Source organism: Lissotriton helveticus, chromosome 7 (genome assembly GCF_964261635.1).
Source record: "Lissotriton helveticus chromosome 7, aLisHel1.1, whole genome shotgun sequence".
Classification (NCBI taxonomy): Eukaryota; Metazoa; Chordata; class Amphibia; order Caudata; family Salamandridae; genus Lissotriton; species Lissotriton helveticus.
In genome coordinates this window covers 205413493-205430581 of record NC_136068.1, presented here as the reverse complement: position 1 = coordinate 205430581, position 17089 = coordinate 205413493, and positions in this window count along the sequence as shown.

The window sequence follows — 17089 nt, the reverse complement described above, 5'->3', positions numbered from 1 at the left end:
TGCCCATGTACCACCCAGGGAAACACCCCCTTGATGAGAAGTAATGGAAGGCAGCATTACTTTGGATTAGGATTGTAAATCTGATCCAGGGAGACTTTGAGGTGGGTCTGTGCTATAAAAGTAATGCACGTCTGGTGCAAAGTCTATGTAAATCTGCATGGTCACCCCATATTTTCACCTTTTTCTGAATCTTATCTTTGCTGGACTTGAAACTCTGTGCAGAGTTACCGTGCTAAACAGGAGAACAGTGCCTGTGTTCTCCCTGTAAACATGGTTAAATTGGTTTATCCCTGATTGGCATATTTAACATGCTTATAAGTCCAGAGTATATGGTGTAGAAAATGCAACCAGGCCTGGAAGTTAAATGCCACCTGTGGACTTCAGCACCTATTGTGCCACCCAAAGAGTAGCCCTGTAAAACATAGCTTCAGGGCTACCGCGTGTAGCTTCACTGCAGCAGTCAAAAAACCTGCTGCCAAACCTGACAAATGACCCATTTTTACAGGCAGGAAACTCTGCTTTTAAAATATTAATAAGTCATACCTAAGTACACATTGTTGCCTATTAGGTAGGGTAGCTGATATTTAAAAAAGCAACATGTGCAAAATTAAAAATAAACTTTTGCCCCAGAGGTTAGGATCCAAAGGTAATTTTCTCTGGGCAGGGCTGTAGCTGAATCCTGAAAAATGTCAAAGTACAGATTATACATTTTAATCTATAATTTTTGACAGAAAATGGTTACAAAAGTAATTCAAATGCTATTTTTTATTATTTAATAAAAATACAATTTACGGGTAAAATTGGATTCTTTAGAAATATTTAGAAAAAGTAACTTTAAGAAGGTTACCTTTGACCTACCTGAACCTTTAGTAGGCTAATTAGCATTAGCCCACTAATAGCAGGTGTGCAAGAGCTTGTAAAAACTGTTCCCAGAGTAGAACAATGGCATTGGTATGGAAGGTATTTTTCTTCCTCTTGCAGGAAGTCTAGTTAGGGTGGACTCAGGAATTTAAATCAATATTAGGTCACTTGTGTGATGACTCAGGACTGTGGGCTGCCTAGAAAGAGACCACAGGAGGCGGAGGGTCACTCTCTTCATTTTGAGCTTAAGCCACAGGGAGAGTTGTTGAATGATATCATGTGCAACTTTAATTTATCATTTGGCTAGAGTGGCCTAGAAGGAGACCTTTATAAATCTTTTCAATCCATCATACACAGGAAGGACACCAACCCTATTATTGATTATGTTCTCCTCTCGGCTCTACTATGTCCATTACTATCAAACTATTTTTATTTCTTGTGAGGCCTAGAGTGATCGTAACCTGATTGTGGGCTCTATAATTTGGGATATCATGGGAGCTTCTGTAAGCTATGCATTTCTGAAGGGTAATGACGTGGCAACAGCTGCACTGGTGAGAAGAACTAGTTGGAAGAGGGTCTGTCCGCCTTCATTTTTAGCTGGCTTGGTCAGGAATTGTTATTGGGACTTTGAGCCATGCCTTTTTATTGATCTGCCCATGGAGCACCTGCTTTCCCTAACCTTTGCTCAAGAATAAATGCTTTGCTTACTTGTCAGGGGGATAGTGGGCCACGGGCTTCTCGTCTATGGCTTGATCAGGGCTGTTCGATGGCTCATTGCACCTTCGTACAGGCCATCAATTCCAACAGTGGCAGCTAGAGTGATTGAATGTAGGAAGATCTACAAAGTAGTCACTAATAAGAGGACATTTGGGGGAGTTATTAATCACCCTGTTGTTTCTAACAATGATTCCCTGGCCCTCCACAATTTATAGCCATGGACATTTTGGTGGCTCACCTTAGAGGTGATTATATTTCTATGGTCCCAGAGGGATTGAGGGAAGAGTCTTTCACTGTTTCAGGCTACTTTAGCCTTCGGTTCGACCTAGGGAAGTAAGGGGTGCGATTGGGTGGATCAATAGTAATAAGGTCCCTGACCCTGGTGGGGTTCCTGCTGATTTATTTAAGCTGATTGTTAATCTGTGGACCTCTGCTCACTATGTTTTTGAATGCCGTGGTTAAAACTGGGTTCACCTCCCCTTGATTATTCCTATCTTTAAAAAGGGTGTCAAGTCAGACCTGAAGTGTCATAGGCCAATTAAATTACTGGAATTAACTATAAAGATTGTTAGGAGGATCATCTTAGCTCATCTTCTAGAGTGGATGGAGCAGAATCAGATTTGATCAGAAATCTAATGTGGTTTTAGGCAGGAGAAAAGCATTACGGATCAGGCTTTGAATTTACATCTAATCATCAATAATTTCACTGTTGCTAGGCCTGGCAGTATACGGTGTTTAAGGATCTCACTTCTGCGTTTGACTCCGTGAATAGAAACACACTTTAATGATCTTCTTAGGATTTGATACTGAGATCATTAATTTCCTGGCTGACCTGTATTGAAATATTTCTGCATGTGTTAGATATGGTGGCAATGGGGATAGTACAGATCACTTTGATATCACTCAGGGGTCAGGCAGGGTTTTATTTTGTCTTTATTATTAGTCACACTATATGTTAACCACCTCAAGGGCCATTTACTTTGTGGATGGCCTTGATCTACCAGAAATGGGCAAGAAAGTTATCCCAGTTCTCCTTTATGCAGATAATGCTGTCCTTCCAACAAGGACAGCTTTGGGTCTCTCATGACTGTTAGACTCTTTAGTGAACTTCATGGACTCGCTTACTTTTTTCAACTAATTTGGGAAAGTCAAATGTTATGATCATGGGACCAAGACCAATGAAGAGTAGAAAACACGCCATTATGGGAGTAGAAATGTCAGGGTGCTTTTCATTTCATATCTTAGGGTTTTATTTGATCATAGTAGATGCTAGTCACCTCTGATTTCGGCCAAATGTCACTTTTTGAGAGGACAGTGGGTGCACACTTCGATTTAGTCTCCAGGCTTGGGAACAAACCAATTCAAATCTTACTGAAAGTTGTTAATGCCAAATATAGGTCTGAAGTCTTATATTGCAGCGAACTGTAGGGGCATGCAGACTACTCTTCGCTTCAGGTGGTGGAGAATTTTTTTGGAAACTTTTATTGGCCTCGCCTAATAGTACAACTGCTTTCATTGTTCATGAGGGCGTAGGGCAGGTCTACATAGCCGATTTAATTGCCCTTGGACCTCTCTTAAAATGACTGGTAATATGGATCAACCCATATCTTGAACAGAATTAACTATTTTTGAAGGTGTGCCTCTCTTTGGATCATAGGAAGAAATTGCCTGGAAGAATTATGTTCAAGAGGGTTTACAGGCTCTTGGGTGGCCTGAAACGTTTACAGGTCCTGACTTCATCACAAACTTAGGTCTAGCGTGGACTAAGAATAACTTCCTTGCTTGTAGAAAATCTTCTAGGGAAGCACTTGAATTGCAAAAAGGATTGGTGCGGGCGTTTACTATCCCTAAAATAACCATGCGCAGTGAGCTCTATTTGATTTTTGTTAGTAATTGCTATCATCATTATCTCCTATCCAGATTTTACCTGGTGCTGATACATCAGTGAAGGATGTACGACATTACAACGCATGCTTTTACATCGCATGCTTTTACAACGCGAGTTTTTCAACGCATACCATTACAACGCATAGTGCTTTGGGGCGCTGGATAGTGATTTATTTAATTTACTATTCCAACTCCAGTCCCCGTGGATAGTAGGGAAGGTGTTGGATAGTAAATTAAATAAATTCCCTATCCTAGAGCGCCCCCCAGCGCAATGCGTTGTAATGGTTTGCGTTGTAAAAGCTGCGATGTAAAAGCACTGCGTGGTAAAAGTTGCGTTGTAAGTGATGTTCCCCATCAGTTGCTGGTGTCTCCCAAGGGTGGTCCTAGGTGGAGAACATTTCTCTTTGTGGTTGTGACAACTTTTCAAAACAAGATACTTTTTATTACATTTTATCCTGTAATTGTTTTGTAACGTTCGTCACAAATGTATAATTCCTACTCTTAAGGGCATGAATTTCTCACAGACTAGACTCGCCATTATGTTTTAACACGTATTAACCTCAGGGCGTATTTGTTTGTGGCTGGGCTTCGAGGTGGTGCTGTAAAGAAAAGGCTGAGTCTTGATAATTACTTCCTTTTAAAATGTGCTTTCCATGTGAGGATTATTTGATGTGTTTATTCAGGTTTTTAAGGTAATTTCTTCAATGTTTAGATGCCTCCAGATGTGTCTTGTATTTATTACTTGTAGTATGTTTAATGGAAATTGTTTTCCGGAATAAATATGTATGATAGACTGACTGACTGGCAATGTTCAGTCAGTGCTTTTTCTTTAAAAAGAAAAAATAATTTAACGCATGTAAAACAAAATGGTATGCATGAAATGACATGTATCCAAGACGGGGCATAAAAACGATAGATGGAATGCCTGAAGTAATCTAAGTCACTGGCAAGCGCTCAGGCCGCATCCCAATCCATTGTTTTTTCGCACAGCAAGCCACCTCAGTTTGGACTCAGCCATATGCAAATCAGCCTTGACCCTGCTCCTCATTACAGTCCAACCAGAACTGGTAGTGACTGAGATTAATTCAAGCATTCCATCCACAACCTTGTTATTTTTAAATATATCCAAGGTGGCAGGTAAAAAAACAAAAGGGAACACTACACCAGGTCCCATTACATGCAGAGCATAAGACCACTGATCCTTAAGCATCACAATCTCCTATCAAAACATTAAGTTATATGCACGTTCAAGCTCAAAAGTTAAGCCCCTATTGCCTTAAGCTCCTCCTTAGAAATTTACTGGAAATCACAAGAAATCTGCATTGTCCGAGAACCAATGTTATTTGCATTTCTTATGTAAGCCTCTGACATTTCCCGATGATTAAACCAAGGTAGTCTCTGTTTGGTCTTAATTAAATGGGAATAAACCAAGGTAGTCTCTGTTTGGTCTTAATTAAATGGGAATACTGCCAATTGGAGTATTCCATTAGTGTATATAATAATCCTTTGTTGTGTAATTTCCCTTCAGCAGACATATGCGGAAGTTATTTCATAGGGAATCACATATCCTTTTATTAACCAATGGGGAACAATCTTTAAAGGACCTTGCAAAGACAAGAAGGCCCATAAAATAGTACAAGACTCGTTAGGTCTGTGGCACCTTTAACAGTCTTGTGCTAGCAGTAAATATTTCAGGTTATGAACACAAATATGCACCTATTGAACAAACTTTCATCATTGCCAGGCTATATCTAAGTTCAATGAAAGTTCAATAACATTTAATAACATTCAGTAACAAAGAAGAGTGAACACTGAAGCAGGTTAAAACCTCTACTGGGAGACTCCAGGATACTTAGGGTGGCAACATTCTCCAAACTGGCGTGGGACTTTAGTGAGGAGCTTTCCCTTTCCAGGCAGCCCCCCAAAGGAACATTTTGGTTTCAGTCTTTGGCTTTCTGAGACACCTGGAAGCACAATATAAACATTTCTGAAAATGACAGGAGTGTGGTCCAGGTCATAGCTCCTGGCTTGTCAACTGTGATGTTGCTGAGTGAGGAGAAAATTGGTGTCCAGCAGTGTGGGTGGGTTATGTAATTTACTCGGTGAGGCCACGGTTTCTGAAGTGTTCTGGAAGGACCATAGAGTTTGGGTCAATTCAGTCTTCTAGGTGAAAGTTAAGGTCTCAGAGGAGAATGAAGTTCATGGAGTTGATAAGCGGGCCCTTTGGTAGGCTATTTTTAGCCCATGGGGCTGGGTGCAGTGTATATAAAAGGTTGGACATGTACTTTTCACTTTTACATGTTCTGGTAGTGAAACACTCTTAAATCCTCTTTTCACTGCTGTGAGGCATGCCTCACCCATAGGATAACATTAGGTTACCTTATCACATTTTATAAGTGATAACTTCCAATTGAGAACAGGTAGGAATTTTGAGTTTGGTGTCTAAAGAATTGTAATTTAAAACCCTCTTTAATGGTAATGTCTGGTTTTAATTCACAATTCTGCCAATGCCACTTTTTTGGTGTTTTCTTGTCCCAAGAATTTGGTGCCTGCAGCCTGTATCTTGGGCCACATGACTAGGTGTAGCTGGTATTTGGTCTTTGTGTACTGCTCCCAGTCAGTGAGGCAGAGGGGAAATAGGTGTTGGCAGGATCGGCCATTCTGATTTGATACGGGGTGGTGCTGTCACCTACATTTGCATATCACAAAGCATCTGCCTCAGCACTCTCACAAAAGATTTGATACTAGTCTGTTGTGCACCCAGATAAGAAGTACCAGGGCAGGGAAGCAGGAAATTACAAACACCTCTAGGGGTGGAAATATTCAGACCCTTTTTCTACTTCAAACTTGCAGCAAGTATAAATATCGGTGGGATAGTGAATTGTCAAGTTGTTGTGGTTCTAAAGTTCTGGCACACCTTAAATGACACACTTAGCAAATGCACACCAAATAAAGACAACATGCTCAGCACTTTAGACAGGTCGCTGCACTGAGCATGAGAGCTCACTTAGGGTAAGATTCAATAGGCTTACCAAGATTGTCAATGTGGCCTTTGTTTATAGCTGAAAGGAGTAAGGCCATGCTTGTAGGCCCCCACATGAAAAGCTTTATTTTTCCCACTATGGATTTGTTTGGGTCAGAAGCAGGACCCTCATTTTTTTAACATCTACACCATTGGCCCCACCCTGTTCATTTTCCTTGTCTTCAAGTTTGCAGTGCAAGTCCTAAATGTGGTAAATAAATAAATAATACCCTATTTTTGAATGAATAAATGAATAACAGATAGCTCAATAAATAAGAGTCAAGATTCGAGGTAGTAGGAGTTTTGCAGGTTTAATACAGCATAAGGACAGGAATAGGATGACCTGCACGGGAATAGGATGGCAGCTGCCGGGGACAGGATCGGGAATGACGGCGTCTAACTTTTAATAACAATACATGAGCATATATACATAACGCAAACACATAGCATTACATTGCAATAGGCGTAGCAGTGGGTGGAGCAATAGGCGTGACGCATAGCAGTCGTGAAAGATAAGGGTGAAAAGAGGTGTAACAGGGCGTATACATAGACATGTGATGCAAACGTAACAGAATATGTCATGAATGGGGCGGAAATCATGGAGGGGGCTATCTGAGGAGCCGGGACCTCTAACCTGATGGTGCGCGCAAACTAGCAATGACGTATCACTAGGAGAAGCTGGGGGCTATGAACTCTGTGCTAGGAGCAGAGACTGAAGTCTGGAGAGTCAGGGCGACATGTACCTAAGCAGTATCTAGTATCTGATGTTTAGAGAACATGTTGATATAAACTAGAAGTCAGGAGGGGAAAGGCTAACTTGATTCTAAGACTGGACCAGGCATTATTCTACATGTAGTACGTGATGAAGAATATTAAATGACCATTAAATGCAGTATTTCTCTAACGTGGAGACGTGAAGGCTAGACAATGACGGAAACTATCGATGCGATTCAGTAGCTTTAGGAATGTAGAGGAGGAGGACTGAACTGATAACTGGAATCATAACATATTCTTGGCAGACTCAGAGGCAGAGCCAGGGTGAGCCGGGCACTGCGAGGCAGGAAGTAAGTGAAGGGTCGAGGATACAGGTGGGGGCTGTATCGCTCCTCAGCGAGGCTTCAGGAGACAGGAGCTGAATCTGGTGTTCGGGCCCTTTTGAGGCCTAGAAACGGGGACTTTATAATGGAATAACGTGCACACTGAGAAGCGTGGCAACGTAGTTTTACATAGGCCTGATATTCGTAGTATTCATGAGAACTGGAAACTGGCATACTAGAGGTGGACACAACTGTAATTGCGTCATTAATCGAACATAGGGAATGCATATGCATATTTAATCATGCACACATAACATATGATGGATGACACGTAGGGACACAGAACATGGCAAAATTTACTTTTCCACATTCCCTCCTTGTCACTACGTTTCCATCAGGAAACATCAATATTCATGATACCATCTATCATTTCATACAGTATCATTTGCTCGTCTCGAATTATCCTGGAACGGGATTTAGAACGGGGCTTGGGACTAGGAATACAAGAGGTAGCACAGATGCCGCAAATCGCAGGGCCACATTGTATACAGAGGCAGCAGCTGAATATGATCGCTACTGCAATACCTAGAAAGGACAAGACTTTCCATCCCCAGGCGGAAATTATATTCCAGAACCAACCGGACCATGTCCAGGTGCCTGGATCTTGGTGTAACAGATGGGCAATTTTATGGAGTCTGGTTATAGCTGAATAAACAGACGGCGCGTTATTTGGAATGAAAATGCAGCAACTAGATCCGATGACTCTACAGGCCCCGCCCCTATCGGCCAGTATGACGTCAAGGACGAGACGATTCTGTAAAACGACAAATCTCATAGCAGATTGCTCTTCGGTTAAGTTACCTAGAGCAGAGGCAGTCTCATTGACTACAGCTTCAAGGGTTCTGGTTAACCTACGGATTAGTTTACTATTCTGGATAGGTCCTATGAAGAAAAAGAAACCTCTGTTGAAATCTGTATACTGTTCTAGGGCAGTTTCAGTATAATCGACAATTGGGGACTCCCTTCTATGTCTAATGTGTACTAGATGTGTGTTTCTATGGTAATCAGGTGGGGCTAGGAAAACTGGTGGCAGTAGGAAGGCAATGTAACAGGTTCCCTCCCAATCGAGGGGCAGACGAACATATGCAGTTTGACCACAAATAAAATAAGAATGACGTGAAGCTTTGAAAACAGATTTCCCACTGTCACTATACTTGACAATAGTAGTACAATCACTATGTCCTACGTGTACAGAACCATAATTTCGGACACATAATTCACCTTTGACTGGTAGTACTGAAATAGCAGGTAAATCTGGAGTGGAATCAGACTGAACATTCAAGACCATGAAATTCGAAGAATAATTACCTAAATTATACACTTCATTTTCTAGATCTAACCCGGTTCTGTGGGGGAGACCTTGCTTGTCTGGAAAACATGTGCTGTTAAGAAAAGACATATCTGTTGAGGATGACGTTAACGTGGACCATGCTCCACACGAACCATTATGTGAAAACGGATAAGGAAAGAGTGGCAGAACTCCCTTCGGTGTCTGGAAAGGGGGGAGTCGACCACATACCCAACAATTAGTGGCATTGCTGGTCTGGTGTGAATAATGTAACATGCGGATAAAAGAATTATTTCGCATAGCGAGGCGGTAAGAGAGTTCATGAGGAGGCAGATCACTAAACATATGCTCTACTGTAGCATTAGCAGACTTATTTACATGAGAAACTGGGAAACACAGGTAAAATGCGTAACTGGTGCAGGAAATCATAATGCTGAGAAATAATATGAAACATAGAAAAACGATACATCGAATAGAGTTTTGACTAACTCTCTCACTATGGGGGTCTATTTTATACATGTCAGAAACAGTCTAACCGTTTCACCTAGGGGAGGACTTAGACAATCAAACTGGCTGACTTATTTTACTAGACCGGAGTTTCAACTTATACTCCTGCTGCGGAGTCTTCTCTAACAGGGGAGGGTTTGTAGCAATGTCTTTTGCGGGACAGTCCTTGAGAACAATATTTTGGCAATCCGTCAAATCCTGGGAAATGTTCTTTGAGACGGGTTTCAGTCCATAAAACTTCTTCACGTGCGAAAGGTGCACCCAGCCTTTGCGACCTTCCAACTTCACGGCTGTACGGGTGGCGAGGAGGACCTGTCGGGGCTCCTTCCAGCGTGGCTCCAGCGGACTTGAGCGGTCAAAATTGCGGACAAGGACCATAGATCCTGGAACGATTTCATGCGGTGCCACCTCGGTATTGTCTGGAAATGCGGCGGCAACCTGTGAACGACAAGAGTTGAGGGCAGACATCAAGGAAGCTAGGTAATCTGTCAGCATATTACTTGAAACATCGGTAATACTTCGGGGTCTAGGAGTACCCCACATGTTAGGGGGGCGGCCGAAAACGACCTCATACGGGGACAGACCTGATCTGGAATGTGCGACCATGCGCATATAGAACAAGGCAACTGGCAGAGCTACTAGCCAGTCCACACCTTTCTCTTTACACACTTTAGCGATGCGGATTTTCAGGGTCTGGTTATGTCTCTCTACGAGACCGGCTGCTTCAGGATGGCGTACACAATGGAACTTCCACTGGTACCCTAACAAAAGGGAAACATGCTTCATCAACTCAGATGAGAATGGCTGGCCGTTGTCAGAATATACGACTCTAGGGAGTCCATAACGGGGGAAGAACTCACGAACCAACTGCTTGGCAGTGGTCGCGGCTGTGTAATCTGGGACTGGATATGCTTCTGTCCACCTGGACAAAGCGCATACAACTACAAGGACATACTTGAAACCTCGACATCGCTCCATCTGAATATAATCCATCTGGAGGACTTCAAAAGGGTGGTCAGGAGGCTGGAATCCACCTTGTTCCACCGGGACACTTTTACCTGGATTAAACTGACAACATATCATACAGGTACGGACTTTTTGCTTGGCTGCAGCTCGTAAATGCTTGTTGAACCAAATGTTCTGGATACTGTCTAACATAGCTTTTTCTCCTAAATGTGCTGGACTATGTGCGGTATTGATAATGACTTGAACCATAGAGTCGGGGAGAAACCATGTGGCTCTACCCTTCGTTAACCATCCTTGATCTGTCTGGACCCCTCCTTGTTCGGACCATTTCTTGATTTCATCGGGAGTAGCGTGTAACTGGATATCTATGACATCTTGAGTAGGGTCCTTAACTGTCATGCATGTAGTCGGATCTGGAGTGTGTGTTATGTTAACTGGAATGTCTGGAGTCTGTGCTGTAAGCTTGGCTGTGCGATCTGCTAGATCGTTACCTTGAGAAATGGTGTCAGTAACTTTCGTATGTGCTTTGCACTTCATGATAGCGATAGATGTCGGTAAATGTATGGCATCTAACAGAGCTTGAATAAGGAGACCATGCTGAATCTTGGTTCCATGAGAAGTCATGAAACCTCTCTCCTGCCAGAGCACTCCAAAGTCGTGTACGACTCCGAATGCGTAGCGTGAATCTGTATAAACATTAACTTTCCGGTTCTTAGCGTGTAGGCAGGCTTGTGTCAGAGCAACTAGCTCTGCTGCTTGAGCGGACAGGGTGTCAATACGGTGTGTTTCAATAACTTCAGTGTCAGTAGTCACTGCATACGCGGCGACTAGTTCTCCTGTACTTGTTCTCATACATGAACCATCCACATAAAGTGTCAGGTCGGGGTCTGGTAACGGAGTATCTGTCAGATCTTGTCTTGGCTTTGTCGTAATGTTAACTACTTCCACACAGTCATGTGTGGCAGAATTCGAAGTAACTGATGGTAACAATGTAGCAGGATTTAAAATGTTGCAGCGTCTGATTTCTATGTGTGGCTGGAACAGTGTCAATTCATAACCTGTTAAACGTGCAATTGTCAAGTGCTGAGTCTGTGTTCGGTTTAAAAGAACTTCCACGGAGTGTGGAACTTGTACTGTCAAGGAATGTCCTAATACTATGGAATCACTTTGTCTGATAGCTAGTGCTGTGGCTGCAACTGACTTGAGGCACGCAGGCAGAGCCTGGGCTACAGGATCTAATGTGCTCGAAAAATAAGCACATGGCTTGTATTGTCCTGCTTGATCTTGTGTGAGAACAGATAATGCTGTACCTTCCCGTTCAGTTACGAAAAGTGTAAAAGGCTTACTGTAGTCCGGTGTAGCTAGGACTGGAGCTTGGCATAGGGCTTTCTTTAACTCATTGAAACTGAGTGTATGTTCAGATGTCCAAGGGAGGACAGTCGATACGGCTGCCTCCTGTGTCGTTAACTGTATCAGTGGCTTGGCTAGAAATGCATACTGAGGAATCCATTGTCTGCAGTAAGAAGTAAGGCCGATAAAAGCACGTACCTCCTTCTGGGTCTTGGGCTGAGGAAGACTCGCTATTAACTGGATACGGTCTGGTGTCAACTGCCTACCCCTCTTGGACAGTAAGTGTCCTAAGTAGACCACTTGCTGGACACAGAATTGAAGCTTAGAAGGGGACACCTTGTGCCCCATCTCGGCTAGGAAATACAAGACTGTAAGGGATGCTCGCTCGCAAGCACGTTCAGAACGGGCTGTGACCAGTAGATCATCGACATACTGGAGCAGGGCAGTGTCAGTTGGCATGTGAATGTTGTCTAGTTGTCTCTTGAGTGCTTGACTGTAAATACTAGGACTTTCTGTGAAACCTTGAGGAGCTCGTGTGAACATATAGCTCCTTCCATGTAAACAGAATCCGAAAAGAAACTGGCTGTCTGGATGAATGGGGACACTGAAAAATGCGTTCTTGAGGTCTATGACAGTGAAAAATGAAGCTTCGGAATCAATGGCTGTTAATAGGGAAGAGATATCTGGGACAACTGGATACTGGGGAATGATACATTTATTAAGCTCTCGTAGGTCAATCACTAATCGATATACTGGGGGTGCATTTGGATCAGTACGTTTCATGACTGGAATGATCGGAGAATTGCATACATTGGAGTCAGTTTCTACAACTACTCCTTGAGCCATGAGCTCGTCAATAATTTTGGATAAGGCTGCTACAGCCTCAGGTGGCAATCTGTAGTGTCTGATTCGTGGTAACACTACACCTGGCTTAAGAGTCACACGATGGGGTGTGATTTGCATGTAACCTACATCAGTTGGACCTTGCGCCCATAAATGCTGCGGAACATTAGACAATCTGGGATCAAAATCTCGTAATACATAGTGACCCTTAAAGTCACGTAGAAACAATCGTATTCCCTCTGGGGAACAGCATATAACTGCACCTAACTCTTTCAGTGTTTTAATGCCTAATAGGTTTTCTGGACATGACTTAGTAAGTAACAGATCAGTGGTACGGGACAATGGACCTACTTCTAGAGTGACTGGCTTTGAAATTTCATTTACGATAGGTTTTCCTGAAAATCCAAGGGAAACATTTCTTGAGCCTGAGAGCGGAGCCCCTGGAACTTCGGCGTGACTAATTGTGGTCCTACTTGCCCCTGTATCAATCAAAAACTTTCTGTCTTTCCCTAATACTTGACTGTGAACATAGGGACCTTCTTGATCTACAGGTATCTCGATGAGAGGCAAGCCTACCTCCCTCTCTAGGCTGTTTCATGAATACTGTTGGTACTCTGGATACTCAGACTGTGCATACTGGTACATCTGCTGTGTGACGTGCTGTGTTGCAGCGATAGGCTGCGGAGCTGTAACTGTCTGTGGCGCATTCTGTGGCTGAGGAATCTGTGAAACTTGTTCTTGTCTAGGCGGACGTGGTCTTTCTTTAGTCTTACCGGTAGCTATATTATGTTTCAGAACTGCACACTCATTTATAAAATGACCTGGCTGTTTACAATAATTGCAGTTCCCTTTAACGGGAGCTGCAGGATGACTGGCTTGATTTGGACCCCTCTTCTGACTGTCTTGAGGAACAGATTGTGCAACTAGTACTTTCATTTTCGTGTCTTTCATACGTTTTCTCTCGTGTTCTTGTTCTGATTCTATTCTGGTGGTATTGGAGCATCTGCAACATCTGGGACGGGGTATTAGCTTGCCAGGTACTTTCGACTTTCAAAACTCGATTTTTAATTTGTGGGCTTGAATTCTCGACTAATTTAGTAACAAAAAGGTGAGGGTATGACTCACTACTTGTCTTGAGGCCACTGTTGATGCTAAAACATTTCTCAAATCTGGAATAAAAATCACTAATATCTTCGTCTTGTTTCTGTTTACAGGCTGAGATTGCATCCCAGTCTTCTTTTCTAGTTGTCAATAATCTAGGTAAAACTTGTATTAATAATTCTGGTAATTCTTTACATTTCGCTCCAAGACCGGTACCTGGTACTCGTGCCTTATCTTCAGCTTCTAGAACTGCCCAATCGATCTTTTTCTCTCCCACCTCCCATTCTTTTTCCTTGAGCTTTTCATACACCCCTGCGGGCAGCAGAACTTTTAACATTTTAATTATATCTGGATACGTGTATTCTCCCATACGGAGCATGTCTTTTAATTCTCGATGGAACCCTGCTGGATCTTTATCATGACAGGGGATTAATTTCTTCATCTCTAGGAGTTCCATCTTTGTAATCGGAGTGTAAACAAACACTCGTTCTAGTTCGCCACCCGTTCCTCTAACTGGGTGGACTTCTCGTAACGGATTCTGTCTCTCCATGTAAAATGGTTTACTTTCTGGGGGTGAGACATGAACAAAATGCGGGTTCAAAAACGTTCTATATTTGTGACGCTGTTCTAGAATGACACTAATTAAATCGGTACCTAAACCTTTCCATCTATACTGGAGTAACTCGTTCAGGATATCATGTAACGGGCCTGGATCAGAGTGCTGACCCTCATACAGTGTAATGAGGTGCTGGATCATATACATACCCGCCAGTCGTTGCTCGGCTGGGGGCATTTTCAGAAACATTTGTGCCACTATTTCGTCTGGAAAAGTGGTAGAATCAGTAATCCATCGGACTGCTGATCGGACTAGTTCTTGTTCATGCATGGTACTCAACTCACTGTAACCGATTCGTGATTTCAGAATGTGATCGGTAGCTTGAAACACTTGTTCTAGAGAACCTTGTTCTGGTGCTGGATGATGAAAAATAGACTTGTGTTCTAGGCGTAAATGGCGATCTGGAAATCTAGATTTTCCTACATACGCTATTCTGTCGGGATTCTCGTCCTCTACCTCTTCAGTATCAGAGTTACTTTCTTTCTCGCTTACTTGTGCTGCTTTACGTTGATCGTGTAACCTTATTATTTCTTTACGAATTTTCTTGTACATACTGTCCATAGCACTGATAGTCTTGTGCTTACCCTCGGCTATACTATTACTCCACTTTGTCAGGGCTCTCATTTCGGCTTGATTTTTGGACGGGTAATCTTGTTCTCTTATTAGACAATTAATCAGAAACTTTAATATCATGAGCTGGGTCTCAGCTTTCCTTTGGGACATGACATCACTAATACTTTCTGGATCTTCCCCTGTACGGATGAAACGATATATTCTGTCTAGATCTTCTTTCATATTCGGTAGGGTGACTAGATACTCGGCCACATTTCTTACGCGTAATGAATATAAAACCATATCATCCTCGCCTGGGACTGGGTCATAGCAGCATTCGGCAAGGGATTTTCTTATTTCTGCAACAGACTGATGTCTGGGCGTACGTTGTGACGCCTGCATATGTAATTCGGCTGTCGTTAAACGCTTATGTGGCGGCGGGGTTCGAGGAGGACCTCCTCCTGCGGCCCCTAAACTAGAATCATCAACTGATGCTTTTCGTCTTTGCACGGCAGGAAGTTGAAATGCGGGCTGGACTTGTATGGCGGGCTGGACCGGGGGTACCGTAACAGGTACTCCGGTGTCTGGAGGAGCGGGAAGTGCCTGATTTACAGGGACTGGCGGAGCGCGAACAGGATTTGCATATTCTGGGACTGTGACGTCCAAATAGGACGAAATAAAAATATCAGCTGCGGTCTGTTTGTGACGTAACTTGGTCGGAACTAATGGTGGCGGGAAATTACTGGATGCCTCTGGGGTCGCTTTTATTTTAACAGGACAAGGGAAACCCAAAAGGATTAGAGCTAGGGTCCTTGGGCAGTAAGCTATTGTACAGAACAGAGGACCCTAGTGATTAAGGATCAAGCGAATAATAGACATATACTGAATAGTATATATGACCTCTGTCCAGCCGGACAGGTATTTATTTTTCAATTTTTCTGTTATATTTATGAATATAGCACTTATACAAAAGTGGGCACAGCCTGTGACCCACAGAGGACAAGACAAAACAGGTGACAAAACAATTATGTAAAAACGCACAAAAGCGGTCTGTACTATTATTCACTTTTACAGACTAGGATTCATTCATAGCAACCCATTGTTTTACACAATTCGTAAGTTCAAACAAACATATGGTGCAGTAGAGTCTTTTGGCAAGCCCTCGGCAAGAAGAGGATACATACCCTTAATGAGGGCATTCCTCTGTCTGTCTGATTGTTCAGTTCTAACTCGTTCACCTATCTCGATTAATTCTTTTTCTTGTGCTCGTTCCAAGGATTCTCTACTTAATTCTGACTTTCTGATTTCTTTTTCGGTTCTTTTATGAGCTTCTTTGCGCCATAACTCGATGGCATCTTTCTGTGACTGTCTGGCTTTCTTTTTCCATAATGCCTCTTCTACTCGCATGATGCACTCGGCATCCCATGTACCCGATACGGGCCATCTATACTTTTCTTCCAACTGTTTGGTGTACTCTACCCATAAATCTAGATATAGTATGGCACTTATGCCATGTTTCTGATACATAAAATGACCTGGACTGTCCCTAGGCGGAACCGGAACTGCTGCTTCCAGCAGACCCTTTCTGGTTTTTAACTGACGTAACTTAGAAAACAAAGGCATGACTGGACTATAATCTACAAAGACTGGTTCTGTCGGGGAATCAACAATTTCTTAGATATAAAGTCTATTCTCTAATAACTTTTCTCACTCAGTTACAGAAAATAGAATCAGAAAACCACACACCACACAATTTTTGAAGCGAGAAAAGAATTCTTATTCATCAATCTCGTTACGGCAATTAATTTCAACAGTTAAAAGGACGGTTGTCCGTGCAATAAATGTCAAAACACAAAAATACACAATTGAAATACAAGTGAACAAGTGATTAGGGTGTATCATACAGTGAAACAAATTTTACAACACAAAAATATTAAACGAAGTAACGGTCCAAGAATGTAGTCAGTGTCCACAAACAGTACAATTATTTATATTTTTCTGCTGTGTTTTTTAACAAGGACCAGTTGAAGAGGTAACGTCGACGTTTCGACCCTAGGGAGCGGTGCTGTCTTATTAGCGACCAATTCGGGTCTTCATCAGGACGATAGAAGTGAAGGGACAACCTATAATTAAAAAGGGAGTGCCTGTTTTAGTATGGGGTGTGTGGATAGACTGAGCAGGTAATAAAAACCTTGATTTGTGCTCACCTGGGATTTTCGTCTTTTAGAGAGGGTATAGGCGTCCTATTTCTGCCTCTACACTCTTGCTTCTTAGCGTTGATT